At 51.1% G+C, this 13350-nt stretch overlaps 1 long non-coding RNA gene across 1 annotated transcript; it reads left to right on the top strand.

Moving 5' to 3' along the window:
• Window positions 1-10442: 10442 nt before the first annotated feature.
• Window positions 10443-12949, top strand: LOC138651002 (uncharacterized). Its single transcript, XR_011315426.1, has 2 exons — window positions 10443-10663; window positions 12546-12949. It is a non-coding gene; the product is annotated as an uncharacterized lncRNA (long non-coding RNA).
• The last annotated feature ends 401 nt before the right edge of the window (window positions 12950-13350 follow it).

The following is a 13350-nucleotide window of genomic DNA, read 5'->3' as shown; positions in this document are numbered from 1 at the left end:
AGCTGTGCCCCATATAGTGCTCTGCACCGTTCATTGTGCCCCATTGCTGTGCCATATACGGTGCTCTGCACCGTTCATTGTGCCCCATTGCTGTGCCATATACGGTGCTCTGCACCGTTCATTGTGCCCCATTGCTGTGCCATATACGGTGCTCTGCACCGTTCATTGTGCCCCATTGCTGTGCCATATACAGTGCTCTGCACCGTTCATTGTGCCCCATTGCTGTGCCATATACGGTGCTCTGCACCGTTCATTGTGCCCCATTGCTGTGCCATATACAGTGCTCTGCACCGTTCATTGTGCCCCATATCTGTGCCCATATACGGTGCTCTGCTCCGTTCATTGTGCCCCATTGCTGTGCCATATACGGTGCTCTGCACCGTTCATTGTGCCCCATATCTGTGCCCATATACGGTGCTCTGCACCGTTCATTGTGCCCCATTGCTGTGCCATATACGGTGCTCTGCACCGTTCATTGTGCCCCATTGCTGTGCCATATACGGTGCTTTGCACCGTTCATTGTGCCCCATTGCTGTGCCATATACGGTGCTCTGCACCGTTCATTGTGCCCCATAGAAATCTCTGCCGCCGCTGCTGCAATAAAAAAAAAAACCACATACTCACCTCCCTTGATTGCAGCTCCCGGCGTCTCGTTCCGGCGCCTCCATCTTCCCGGCGTCTCTGCTCTGACTGATCAGGCAGAGGGCGCCGCGCACACTGTATGCGTCATCGCGCCCCCTGCCTGAACAGTCAGAGCGCAGACGCCGGGAAGATGGAGGCGCCGGCCGGGAAGATGGAGCGGCGCCCGGCGGCTGGAACGAGGACAGGTGAATATGCTATACTTACCTAGTCCTGGCGATCCTCGCGCTGTCCCTCTGCCTGGTCTTCGGTGCTGCAGCTCTTCCTGTCAGCGGTCACCGGCACCGCTGATTAGAGGAATGAATAGGCGGCTCCGCCCCTATGGGAGGTGGAGCCGCTTATTCATATCTCTAATGAGCGGTCCCACGTGACCGCTGAAGAGGGGAAGAAGCTGCAGCACAGAAGCCCGTGGGACGGCAGGGACAGCGCGAGGATCGCTGGGACTAGGTAAGTATACCTCAGCGCCCTCACCCCCTCACCCGCCGACCCTGCCACCCACATTGACTCGAGTATAAGCCGAGAGGGGCACTTTCAGCCCAAAAATTTGGGCTGAAAATCTCGGCTTATACTCGAGTATATACGGTAATTATACATCTTATTACTTCTACCCAAGTGCATGACCTTACATTTATCCCCATTAAAGCTCATTTGCCATTTATCAGCCCAAGCTTCTGTTTACATAAATCATCCTGTAATATAAAATTGTCCTCCTCTGTATTGATTACCCTGCAGAGTTTAGTGTCATCTGCAAATATTGAAATTCTACTCTGAATGCCCCCTACAAGGTCATTAATAAATATGTTAAAAAGAAGAGGGCCCAATACTGACCCCTGATTAGGAGTGGCAAAATCTACAGTTTGGTACATTCTGAGAAAGAAAGAAAGCTCTGGTGAACTCATCAATGCAAAAAGACCTGGGCGCCCACAGAAGACAACAGTGGTGGATGATCGCAGAATAATCTCCATGGTGCAGAGAAATACCTTCACAACAGCCAACCAAGTGAACAACACTCTCCAGGAGGTAGGCGTATCAATATCCAAATCTTCCATAAAGAGAAGACTGCATGAAAGTAAATACAGAGGGTTCACTGCACGGTGCAAGCAATTCGTAAGCATCAAGAATAAGAAGGCTAGACTGGACTTTGCTCAAAAAACATCTAAAAAAGCCAGCACAGTTCTGGAAGAACATTCTTTGGACAGATGAAACCAACATCAACCTCTACCAGAATGATGGAAAGAGAAAAGTATGGCGAAGGCGTGGTACAGCTCATGATCCAAAGCATACCACATCATCTGTAAAACACGGTGGAGGCAGTGTGATGGCTTGGGCATGCATGGCTGCCAGTGGCACTGGGTCACTTGTGTTTATTGATGATGTGACACAGGACAGAAGCAGCTGAATGAATTCTGAGGTATTCAGAGACATACTGTGTGTTCAGATCCAGCCAAATGCAGCCAAACTGATTGGTCGTCATTTCATACTACAGATGGACAATGACCCAAAACATAAAGCCAAAGCAACCCAGGAGTTTATTAAAGCAAAGAAGTGGAATATTCTTGAATGGCCAAGTCAGTCACCTGATCTCAACCCAATTGAGCATGCATTTCACTTGTTAAAGACTAAACTTCAGACAGAAAGGCCCACGAACAAACAGCAACCGAAAACCACCGCAGTGAAGGCCTGGCAGAGCTTCAAAAAGGATGAAACACAGCATCTGGTGATGTCCATGAGTTCAACACTTCAGGCAGTCATTGCCAAAAAAAGGGTTTTCAATCCAAGTACTAAAAATGAACATTTTATTTAAAATGATTGAATCTGTCCAATTACTTTTGGTCCCTTTAAAAACAGGGTGGCACATGTTAAGGAGCTGAAACTCCTAAAACCTTCATCCAATTTTAATGTGGATACCCTCAAATGAAAGCTGAAAGTCTGAACTTCAACTGCATCTGAATTGTTTTGTTTAAAATTCATTGTGGTAATGTCTATAAGCAAAATTAGAAAAATGTTGCCTCTGTCCAAATATATATGGACCTAACTGTAAGTGGCACTTTTGTGAGTGCTGCTCTTGGGCTCCCTCTTATGGTTTCTAGTGGTATGGCTGCTCCTTGGAGTTAGCTGTCATCAGCTGCCTCCACTTATCGTTTCTTCTGCTCGGCTATTTAGGCCTGGCTCTTTCTTCAGCCAGTGCCACTTGTAAATGGTTCCTGGTTGGATTCACATCTCTTTGGAGTTCCCTGTTATCCTGACCAGTTCAGCAAAGCTAAGTTTTTGCTTGCTCTTTTCTGTCCATAGATTGTGGACTTATCCATTCTGTGCTTTCTATGTTTGTCCAGCTTATCAGTGTGAATTAATTCTGTCTTGCTGGAAGCTCTGGGAGGCAGATTTGCCCTCCACACCTTTAGTCAGGTGTGGAGATTCTTTGTAAACTCTGCGTGGATTTTTGTAGTGTTTTATACTGACCGCACAGTATTCCATCCTGTCCTATCTATTTAACTAGACTGGCCTCCTGTGCTCATCCTGGTTTCATTCTGTGTATGTCTTTTCCCTCTCCACTCACAGTCATTATTTGTGGGGGGCTAATCTATCCTTTGGGGATTTTATCTGAGGCAAGATAGCTTTCCTGCTTCTTTCTTTAGGGGTAGTTAGCTCTTAGGCTGTGACGAGATGCCTAGGGAGAGTTAGGAGCATTCCACGGCTACTTCTAGTGTTGTGTTGAGCTTAGGGACTGTGGTCAGTACAGTTACCACTTCCTTCAGAGCTCGTTCCATGTTGCTCCTAGACCACCATATCATAACAGTAAGGACCTTTGATATGGGTTGCCAGCTTACGTATTGTGGCTCCTGTCACTTTCATGTATATGATTTTTAGTTTTCCTTGTTACCACACATGCTGTGGACTCTGACCCCCCTCTCTCTGTGCTTCTGCCTGCTGATATGTGTGTGTGTGTGAATCCCAAACCCCCACCCAAAAGAATGTTTATTGCTCCTGTAGCTGCGGTAGAAAATCTTCCCATCTAGTACCAGCTTAAACTTGTCTAAGTCACTCTGAAAGGCATGGATTTCTATTGTTCTTTTAAATCGATATATCGCGGCACCGAGTTGGGCTAGAAATACACCAGTTTCACATTTGCTTTGGAGGCCTGAGCAGGTAATCATCTCTGCTTTTTTCTCCGTGACTTCTTTCCCTCTCTGGTGCAGAAAATTGCACGAGCCCACGCCATTTTTTTTTAAATTAAACAGATATTGCGCTTAAGGCCGGGGTCACACTTGCGAGAAACTCGCACCTCAATACTCGGCACTGCCGCCGGCACTCCGACCGGAGTGTGTGGCTGCATGTATTTCTATGCAGCTGAACTCTCCGGTCCGAGTTCCGGCGGCAGTGCTGGGTATTGATGTGAGAGACTTGTGAGAGTTTCTCGCAAGTGTGATCCCCGTCCTACCGCTAAGTTCACATTAGCGTTTGAGTTTGCAGCGTGGTCCTGCGGACTTCTTTCCTTCAGCTCCGCCTACTTTCGCATGTGTCCTGTGTACCTATCTTTAACATGTATTTATTTATTTTTTGTTGGAAATTGAGATCGAACAATAACATGTAGATATATTTACTCTTGGCCTTCCTGTGATGATTCCCTATTGAAAAGATTTACCGTAAGTTGTCGCTTTAGAGGAGTATATTATCCATTTGAGAATTTGGGGTTGAGCCACATTTCTTTAGCGAGGTTTGTGTCTCCCCCATTCTTCGTGTGGTGAGTTGCCAGCCCCAGCTAATGGGGGGTGTTCTCACCCTTATGCAGGTACGGACTGGGACTAAAATTCAGCCCTGGCATTTGCAATCACACAGGCCCATGTTGTCCCATTTCCAAGCAACAGATGGGGATATATTATTAACATTATCGTGGATGGAGGAAAGCAAGATTTACAAGACCAATATTTCTAATGATACCTGTGGCCTGCTGGGGTAAGTGACTGAGTCAGCGACTTTGTGCTCCATCACAACTGTTAACAGTATGGGAGTCTTGAAAACACTGATTCTGCAAACAACATAGCAGACAAGGCAGCCCATGACCAGACAGGCCCTTCTGGCATTTGCCAGAATTGCCCAATGGCCAGTCCGGCCCTGCCCTTATGGATTTTTCATAGCCCTTCTGATATCTCATTTTAATGGGAATCATCTTTGAAACATGCTTGAAAATGAGTCTTATATGTATGGTGTGATTTTATTTTATTAGCATTATATTTATTGAACAATATTTGTGTCATTATATCAAAGTGCTACTACATTAAAACTTTATGTGCTGTATATTTAGTTTCTCTGTTTATATTTATAAAGAAGTTGTAGCTTATCAGTCATTATATTAATATATTGTAGCACTGAGGTTTCGTTCCTTTGTAACATGCTTGAAAATGATAGACTTACGACTATGGTGTTTTATACTAACACAAGATGAAAACTGAATTATAATCGTGCTATAACACTGTTGTACATTTATTTTTCTGTTTATATATAGATTTTTTTTTAAAGCGCTGTGACTTAGTAGTGCTGAGGTTTCATTCCTTTGTAACATGCTGTTTACTTGGATCTTTTTGCCTTTACCTAAGACTGCCGTCACACTAGCAGTATTTGGTCAGTATTTTACATCAGTATTTGTAAGCCAAAACCATGAAACCTCAGCGCTACTAAGTCACAGCGCTTTAAAAAAAAAATCTATATATAAACAGAAAAATAAATGTACAACAGTGTTATTGCACGATTATAATTCAGTTTTCATCTTGTGTTAGTATAAAACACCATAGTCGTAAGTCTATCATTTTCAAGCATGTTACAAAGTGTCTCTGCACATGTCAGTGTGTTTTCACGGACCGTGTGTCCGTTTGAAAAACACGGAGACATGTCAGTGTTCGTGGGAGCGCACGGATCACACGGACCCATTAAAGTCAATGGGTCCGTGTAAAACACGTACCGCACACGGATGCTGTCCGTGTGCAGTCCGTGTGCCGTGCAGGAGACAGCGCTACAGTAAGCGCTGTCCCCCCAGCTTGTGGTGCTGAAGCCCCATTAATTTCATCTCTCCAGCAGCGTTTGCTGTAGAGAAGGAATGAAAAATCTTTTTTTATTTATTTGGTAATCTCCCCCCTCCCTCCCCCTGTGCGCCCGCCTGCTGGCATTAAAATACTTACCCAGCTCCCCCGATGCTTCTTCTCAGCGTCGCAGCTCTTCCTGTATGAGCGGTCACGTGGTGCCACACATTACAGTGAGGAATATGCGGCTCCACCTCCCATAGGTGTAATAAGCACCTGGAGAGGGGGTAAGCCCAATCCTGCCCCTGTTTCCCCAGCCCACAGAGTGCAAGGAGTGTACCCCCCTTGCTGCCCTCTCCAGGCCAGGCGCAGAACCCAGACATTGTCATCACTGCAACCAGCCGGGACACTTCAAGGCTGCGTGTCCCCAGCGTCTTAAGGCCCTATCCCTGTCCCCGAAACCGTCCACTGTTTTATGTGTGGGAGACGGTGGACAATTACCAACCCGTCACCATCGGCCGCTCAGTCGTCAGGGGACTGCGGGACACAGGCGCTGATTGAACCCTGGTAGGTCCTGAGGTGGTGTCCCCTCAAGACTTGGTACTGGGGAAAACCCTTTCCGTCTCCAGGATTGGAGGCGTGGAACCGGCGCTGCCTGTCGCCAAGGTGTTTTTGGACTGGGGCGCCGGGAGGGGAATGCGGGAGGTGGGAGTAACGTCAAATATTCCTGCCAATGTATTACTTGGGACCGATTTGGGGCGGCTAGTGTCTCAGTATGTGGCCACTGAACCCTCAAGTTCAGCTCCCCAAGAATGTCATGACTCTACTGTGAATGCCAATGTTGATGTGTTGAATGTGCCTCCAACAGTAGAGGAGGGAGTGAAACCTGAGGGTAATCCATGCACTGACACCACACACGCAGGGCTCACAGGGAGGACAGGTGAGGAGACTGTAGGGGAGAGCTCAGAGGTGGAGGGAGGGGCTGCTATGGGCAGTGTAGGGCCCCTAAGTGAATCCAGCCTGCTGAGTCTAGGGGCCCGGCAGGAAGAGGAACAGGCCATGGGGGGAGGGCGCGTCCCGGGAGAGGAGCCACCAGGTAAGACCCCAGGGCAGGAGTTCCCCACACCCGGGATGTCAGGAGTGCAGGGAAGTCTGCCTGACCCAGCAACTTGGTCAGGAGCCGGGGGGAAGCAGGCACTACCCGTGGGCACAGCGGTCGTGGCCACTGTCACCAGGAGTGGGAGCGCCGGAGCCCAAGGAGCCTCGCAGAGGTCCGACGGCTTCCCCCTCTCTGACCAAGTGGCTGCCGTGTCAGACAGCAGCTAGGAGACAGATCCCGGGGAGCTGACAGCAGATGTGGCAGTGTCATCCATTCTCGCCACATCGAGTCAGGGATTTCAGGCAGCGTTGGAAGCTGACGCTAGCCTGAAAGCTTTCAAGGAGCAGGCGGCACAGCCTCCCGGGGAGTCAGACCGCGAACGGGTGGTCTGGGACTAGGGATGGCTGTACCGGGTAACGGTCCAGCAGGGTTCACCGGAGGCATGGCCCAGGGACCGACAGTTAGTGGTACCCTATACGTTCAGGGCAGAATTGTTGTGGATAGCACACGAGATTCCCATGGCCGGACACCTAGGGATCGCTAAAACCAGGGCCAGACTAGCGCATTTCTACTGGCCTGGAATGAGGACCGAGGTAATTGCCTACTGCCGTTCATGTGACACCTGTCAGAGGGTGAGGAAGGCGGGGCGGCGCCTCAAAGCCCCACTGGTAACTCTGCCCATCATTGAAGAGCCTTTCTCAAGGGTGGCTGTGGATCTCATTGGACCTCTGTCCACTCCCAGCCGCTCCGGAAAATGCTTCATATTAACGGTAGTGGACTGTGCCACTTGGTACCCGGAGGCGATAGCTTTTTCGTCCATTCCGTATGGGAGTAGAAAACGCTAAATGTGGTGTTGGTAAGGTATGAGGAGATCCAAGATAGGGCAAGGTCTTTGACCCCAAAGAGAGGATCTGTAGGAGGCAGTGGTCAACTGTGTCGAAGGCAGAGGACAGGTCTAGGAGGAGGAGTATAGAGAATGGTCTGTTAGCTTTGGCTGTAAGTCGTTAGTAATTTAGTAATTTTGGTCAGGGCAGTCTCAGTAGAATGGTGGAGACGGAAGCCAGATTGTAGGTTGTCGAAGAGAGAGTTAGATGCAAAGTGTGAGGAAAGTTCAGCATGGACGTGATGCTCAAGGAGTTTGGATTATTTCTTATTATAGCGTCATTTATTCCATGGCGCTTTACATGTGAGGAGGGGTATACATAGTAAAAACTAGTACAATAATCTTGTCACGACTGGTACAGGAGGAGAGAGGACCCTGCCCGTGAGTGCTCACAATCTACAAGGGATGGGTGAGGATGCAGTAGGTGAGATTAATACCTTCCTGTCTGACCAGTGACGTCTGCGCCATTAACACCTTTCTTTCTGACCGATTATGTCTGCACCATTAACTCCTTCCTGTCTGACCTGTGATGTGTGTGCCACTAACACCTTCCTGTCTGACTGGTGATGTCTGCTCCATTAACACCCTCCTGTTTGGTGATGGCTGCGCCATTAACCTCTTCCTGTCTGACCGGTGACGTCTGCGCCATTAAGACCTTCCTGTGTGACTGGTAATGTCTGCGCCATTAACCCCTTCCTGTCTGACCAGTGATGGCTGTGCCATCAACACCTTCCTGTCTGACTTGCTATGTCCGCGCCATTAACCCCTTCCTGTCTGACCGGTGATGTCTGCGCCATTAACCCCTTGCTGTCTGACCTGCGATGTTGCACCATTAACACCTTCCTGTCTGACCTGCGATGTTGCACCATTAACACCTTCCTGTCTGACCTGCGATGTTGCACCATTAACACCTTCCTGTCTGACCTGCGATGTTGCACCATTAACACCTTCCTGTCTGACCTGCGATGTTGCACCATTAACACCTTCCTGTCTGACCAGCGATGTCTGCGCCATTAACACCTTGAGAAGTTCCATAAAAAAGCATTAAAGGGAACCTGTCACCCCGTTTTTTCAAGATGATATAAAAATAGCGCTAAATAGGGGCAGAGCTGTGCTTTAAATTAGTGTATTTTTGGAGCCTTTATTCCCCACCTATGCTGCCGAAATACCTTTGTAAAGTCGCCGTTTTGGACTGTCACTCATGCTGGTCAGGTCATATGGGCGTGGTGACAGCGCTGTTTCTCCCCCAGATCTCCGTTGGTGGCGTAGTGGTGTGCGCATGCCCAGCAGGCAAATCCAGTGCGCAGGTGAAGGAAAAAAGCACGATCTGCGCTATTCCGCGGTTTATTGGTGGGCGCGGCCATCTTTGTGAGGCCGCGCGTGCGCAGATGGTACTTCTCGGCTTCCTGGGGCTTCAGGAAAATGGCCGCAGGATGCCGCGCGTGCGCAGATGGAGATCGCGGCGGCCATTTTCCTGAAGCCGAGTTCGCATCTCGGCTTCAGGAAAATGGCCGCTGCGATCTCCATCTGCGCACGCGCGGCATCCCGCGGCCATTTTCCTGAAGCCCCAGGAAGCCGAAAAGTACCATCTGCGCACGCGCGGCCTCAAAGATGGCTGTGCCCACCAATAAACGGCTGAATAGCGCAGATCACGCTATTTTCCTTGAAGCTGCGCAGTGGATTCGCCACTTGGACATGCGCACACCACTACGCCACCAACTGAGATCTGGGGGAGAAACAGCGTTGTCACCACGCCCATATGACCAGACCAGCGTGAGTGACAGTCCAAAACGGCGACTTTACAAAGGTATTTCGGCAGCATAGGTGGGGAATAAAGGCTCACAAAATACACTAATTTAAAGCCCAGCTCTGCCCTTATTTAGCGCTATATTTATATCATCTTGAAAAAACGGGGTGACAGGTTCCCTTTAAAACCCAGAATTGAGGACTAGAATGGATTATGAGGATCCAGGAATCAGCTCCGATGTAGACGCCTCCGTGCTGAGCTGTGTACAGGGAAGGGATTGTCTGAGGTCCGAGCTCCCGCAGCTCCGACCTACTGCCCTCAGCCGTCTACAGAGAACAGAGTGGTTATGGTGAGATGCTGGAAATATCTGTACTCGCTTCAGCCCTCCCGCACACACAGCCTCTCTACTCGCTTCAGCCCTCCCGCACACACAGCCTCTGTACTCGCTTCAGCCCTCCCGCACACACAGCCTCTCTACTCGCTTCAGCCCTCCCGCACACACAGCCCCTGTACTCGCTTCAGCCCTCCCGCACACACAGCCTCTGTACTCGCTTCAGCCCTCCCGCACACACAGCCTCTCTACTCGCTTCAGCCCTCCCGCACACACAGCCGCTCTACTCGCTTCAGCCCTCCCGCACACACAGCCTCTCTACTCGCTTCAGCTCTCCCGCACACACAGCCGCTCTACTCGCTTCAGCTCTCCCGCACACACAGCCGCTCTACTCGCTTCAGCCCTCCCGCACACACAGCCTCTCTACTCGCTTCAGCCCTCCCGCACACACAGCCGCTCTACTTGCTTCAGCTCTCCCGCACACACAGCCGCTCTACTCGCTTCAGCCCTCCCGCACACACAGCCGCTCTACTCGCTTCAGCTCTCCCGCACACACAGCCGCTCTACTCGCTTCAGCCCTCCCGCACACACAGCCTCTCTACTCGCTTCAGCCCTCCCGCACACACAGCCGCTCTACTCGCTTCAGCCCTCCCGCACACACAGCCGCTCTACTCGCTTCAGCCCTCCCGCACACACAGCCGCTCTACTCGCTTCAGCCCTCCCGCACACACAGCCGCTCTACTCGCTTCAGCCCTCCCGCACGGTAGAGGCTAAATCCAAGTCGGCTAAGGGACCTCTGCTCTGCCCATGTGACCGGAAGGGGCGGCGCTTCTTCCTCCATAGAGCAGACAGAGCAGACATGAGGAAGCTGTGGATCTCATGGCGGGATTTCGAGGATTTTGTACAAGATTTGGAGTGTTTTGGGTCGTTCTCCATAGTCACAGATCAGGTAAGTGGGAGTCTGCCTGGGGAGAAAGGGGTGATGTTGCTTGCATGGGGCTGCATGTGCATGGGGCTGCATGTGCATGCTGGATGGGGGGTCTGCCTGGGGAGAAAGGGGTGATGCTTTCATGGGGCTGCATGTGCATGCTGAACGGGGGTCTGCCTGGAGAGAAGGGGGTGATGCTTGCGTGGGGCTGCATGTGCACGCTGGAGGGGGGGATCTGCCTGGGGAGAAGGGGTGGCGATTCTTGCATGGGGCTGCATGTGCATGCTGGAGGGGGGCTTGCATGGGGCTGCATGTGCATGCTGGAGGGGTCTGTCTGGGGAGCAGGGGGTGATGTTTGCATGAGGCTGCATGTGCATGCTGGATGGGGGGGTCTGCCTGGGGAGAAAGGGGTGATGTTGCATGGGGCTGCATGTGCGTGGGACTGCATGTGCATGCTGGACGGGGGTCTGCCTGGGGAGAAGGGGGTAATGTTGCTTGCATGGGGCTGCATGTGTATAGTGGAGGGGGGGTCTGCCTGGAGAGAAGGGGGTGATACTTGCATGGGGCTGCATGTGCACGCTGGAGGGGGGTCTGCCTGGGGAGAAGGGGTGGTGATGCTTGCATGGGGCTGCATGAGCATGCTGGAGGGGGCTTGCATGGGGCTGCATGCACATGCTGGAGGGGGCTTGCATGGGGCTGCATGCACATGCTGGAGGGGGCTTGCATGGGGCTGCATGTGCATGCTGGAGGGGGTCTGTCTGGGGAGGAGGGGGTGATGTTTGCATGGGGCTGCATGTGCATGCTGGAAGGGGGGGTCTGCCAGGGGAGATGGTGCTTGCATGGGACTGTGTGCTGGTGGTCTGCCTGGGGAAGCTGGTGATGCTTGCATGGCACTGCGTGCTGATGGTCTGCCTGGAGAAGGGGGTACATTGCTTGCGTGGGACTGCGTGCTGGGGGTCTGCCTGGGGAAGGGGGTGATGCTTGCGTGAGACTGCGTGCTGGGGGTCTGCCTGGGGAAAGGGGTGATGCTTGCGTGGGACTGCATGCTGGGGGTCTGCCTGGGGAAGGGGGTGATGCTTGCGTGAGACTGCGTGCTGGGGGTCTGCCTGGGGAAAGGGGTGATGCTTGCGTGGGACTGCACGCTGGAGGGGCCTGCCTGGGGACGGGGGTGATGCTTGCATGGGACTGCACGCTGGAGGGGCCTGCCTGGGGAAGGGGGTGACGTTGCTTGCCTGGGACTGCGTGCTGGAGGGGCCTGCCTGGGGAAGGGTGACTGCATGCTGGGGGTCTCTGTTGGAAGGGGGTCATGTTCCTTGCGAGCGGGGCTGTGTGTCTGTTGGGAAGGGGGGCTGCGTGCTGGGGGTCTCTGGGGAAGAGAGGCTGTGTGCTGGAGTCTCTGTTGGGAAGGGGGTCATGTTGCATGCGTGGGGGATCTGTGTGCAGGAGGGTCTACCTGCAGAGTGGGGCTGATGTTATTTGCATGGGTCTGCATGGTGTGGGGGGCTGTTGTCACGTACTGTGCAGGTCAGTGTGTGATGTCACTTGCGGTGGGGGGTGTGTAGGGAAGCATAGTGTGAGGGGGCGAACAGGGGAGGGGATGAATGATGATGGAGATCTGAGGGATTGATATTACTTAACATGAGAATCTCTGCCTGATGGTGAGTCGGTCCTGTTGTGTGTTTTTTTTTTTTTACATAAAACTTTCTTATTAATATTATTGGGCGCACATGACGTCAGGTTGATGACTGACCTATGACCTCTGGGAGCAAAACTGCGTGATAATGTCTCCAGATCCCGGGCTTTATTCTCTCCTCGCACGCTATTCTGTTCAGTATTAGCCTGGTGGCCACTGGTGTCAGCCACTACTTGAGTTTTCTACATGATTTTTTCTGTTTTATTCTAGGTATTGTGGCTTTTCCCCATCCTGTGTCCCTCAGAGCAGTGACCTCCCTACAGATGTCATTTCATCACTGGACTTCTCTTCACCAAGTGGAATGCTTGTGCCCCCAAAATCCATGTGAGGACCCAAAGTGATGACACTGTGGGTGTCTGATAATGTCGGGTCCCTCCGCCTCCCCGGCCCCGTCGGGTCCCTCCGCCTCCCCGGCCCCGTCGGGTCCCTCCGCCTCCCCGGCCCCGTCGGGTCCCTCCGCCTCCCCGGCCCCGTCCACAGGGGATTTTGGTACAAAATGTGTTTTGCTTTTTTGTCATTAATCTCTTTATTATTCATTTGTATGTATGCATATATTTATATATCTCTACTTTATTTCTAACTATTTGACTTGTAATAAACTTGTTTGACAGCTATGAGTTGAATTTTCATTTCTATAATTCTTAAGCGCGGGGTGATATTAGTGGAGGGTAACGCAGTTGGATGTGTATCAGGCTGAGTTTACACATTGCAGGTTATTGGGGAAACTATCTGTAGGGGCGTCCTCACCAGTAGACCGGACCCGCACTTCCATGTAGCCCATACAGCTGGACTAGCTGTATGTTTTGTTTTTTTTTTAAGTTCATAATTGTTTTTTCTTTAAAAGACATAAGCTGGTTTTCTATGAGGGTTTCACTGCTGCCACCACTGATGGGACTGGCTGTGACATTTTCCAGAGGAATAATGTATCTCTGGAATGTTAGGCAATATTCACATTTTAATTTTTTTGTACTAATGGTTTACAAAATTCTGACGACCTGTGACACAGCTGGAATGA

The sequence above is a fragment of the Ranitomeya imitator genome, chromosome 10 (assembly GCF_032444005.1).
Source record: "Ranitomeya imitator isolate aRanImi1 chromosome 10, aRanImi1.pri, whole genome shotgun sequence".
NCBI classification, from domain to species: domain Eukaryota; kingdom Metazoa; phylum Chordata; class Amphibia; order Anura; family Dendrobatidae; genus Ranitomeya; species Ranitomeya imitator.
The sequence above is the reverse complement of the archived record's forward strand: the minus strand, read 5'-3'. Positions and strand labels throughout refer to the sequence as shown.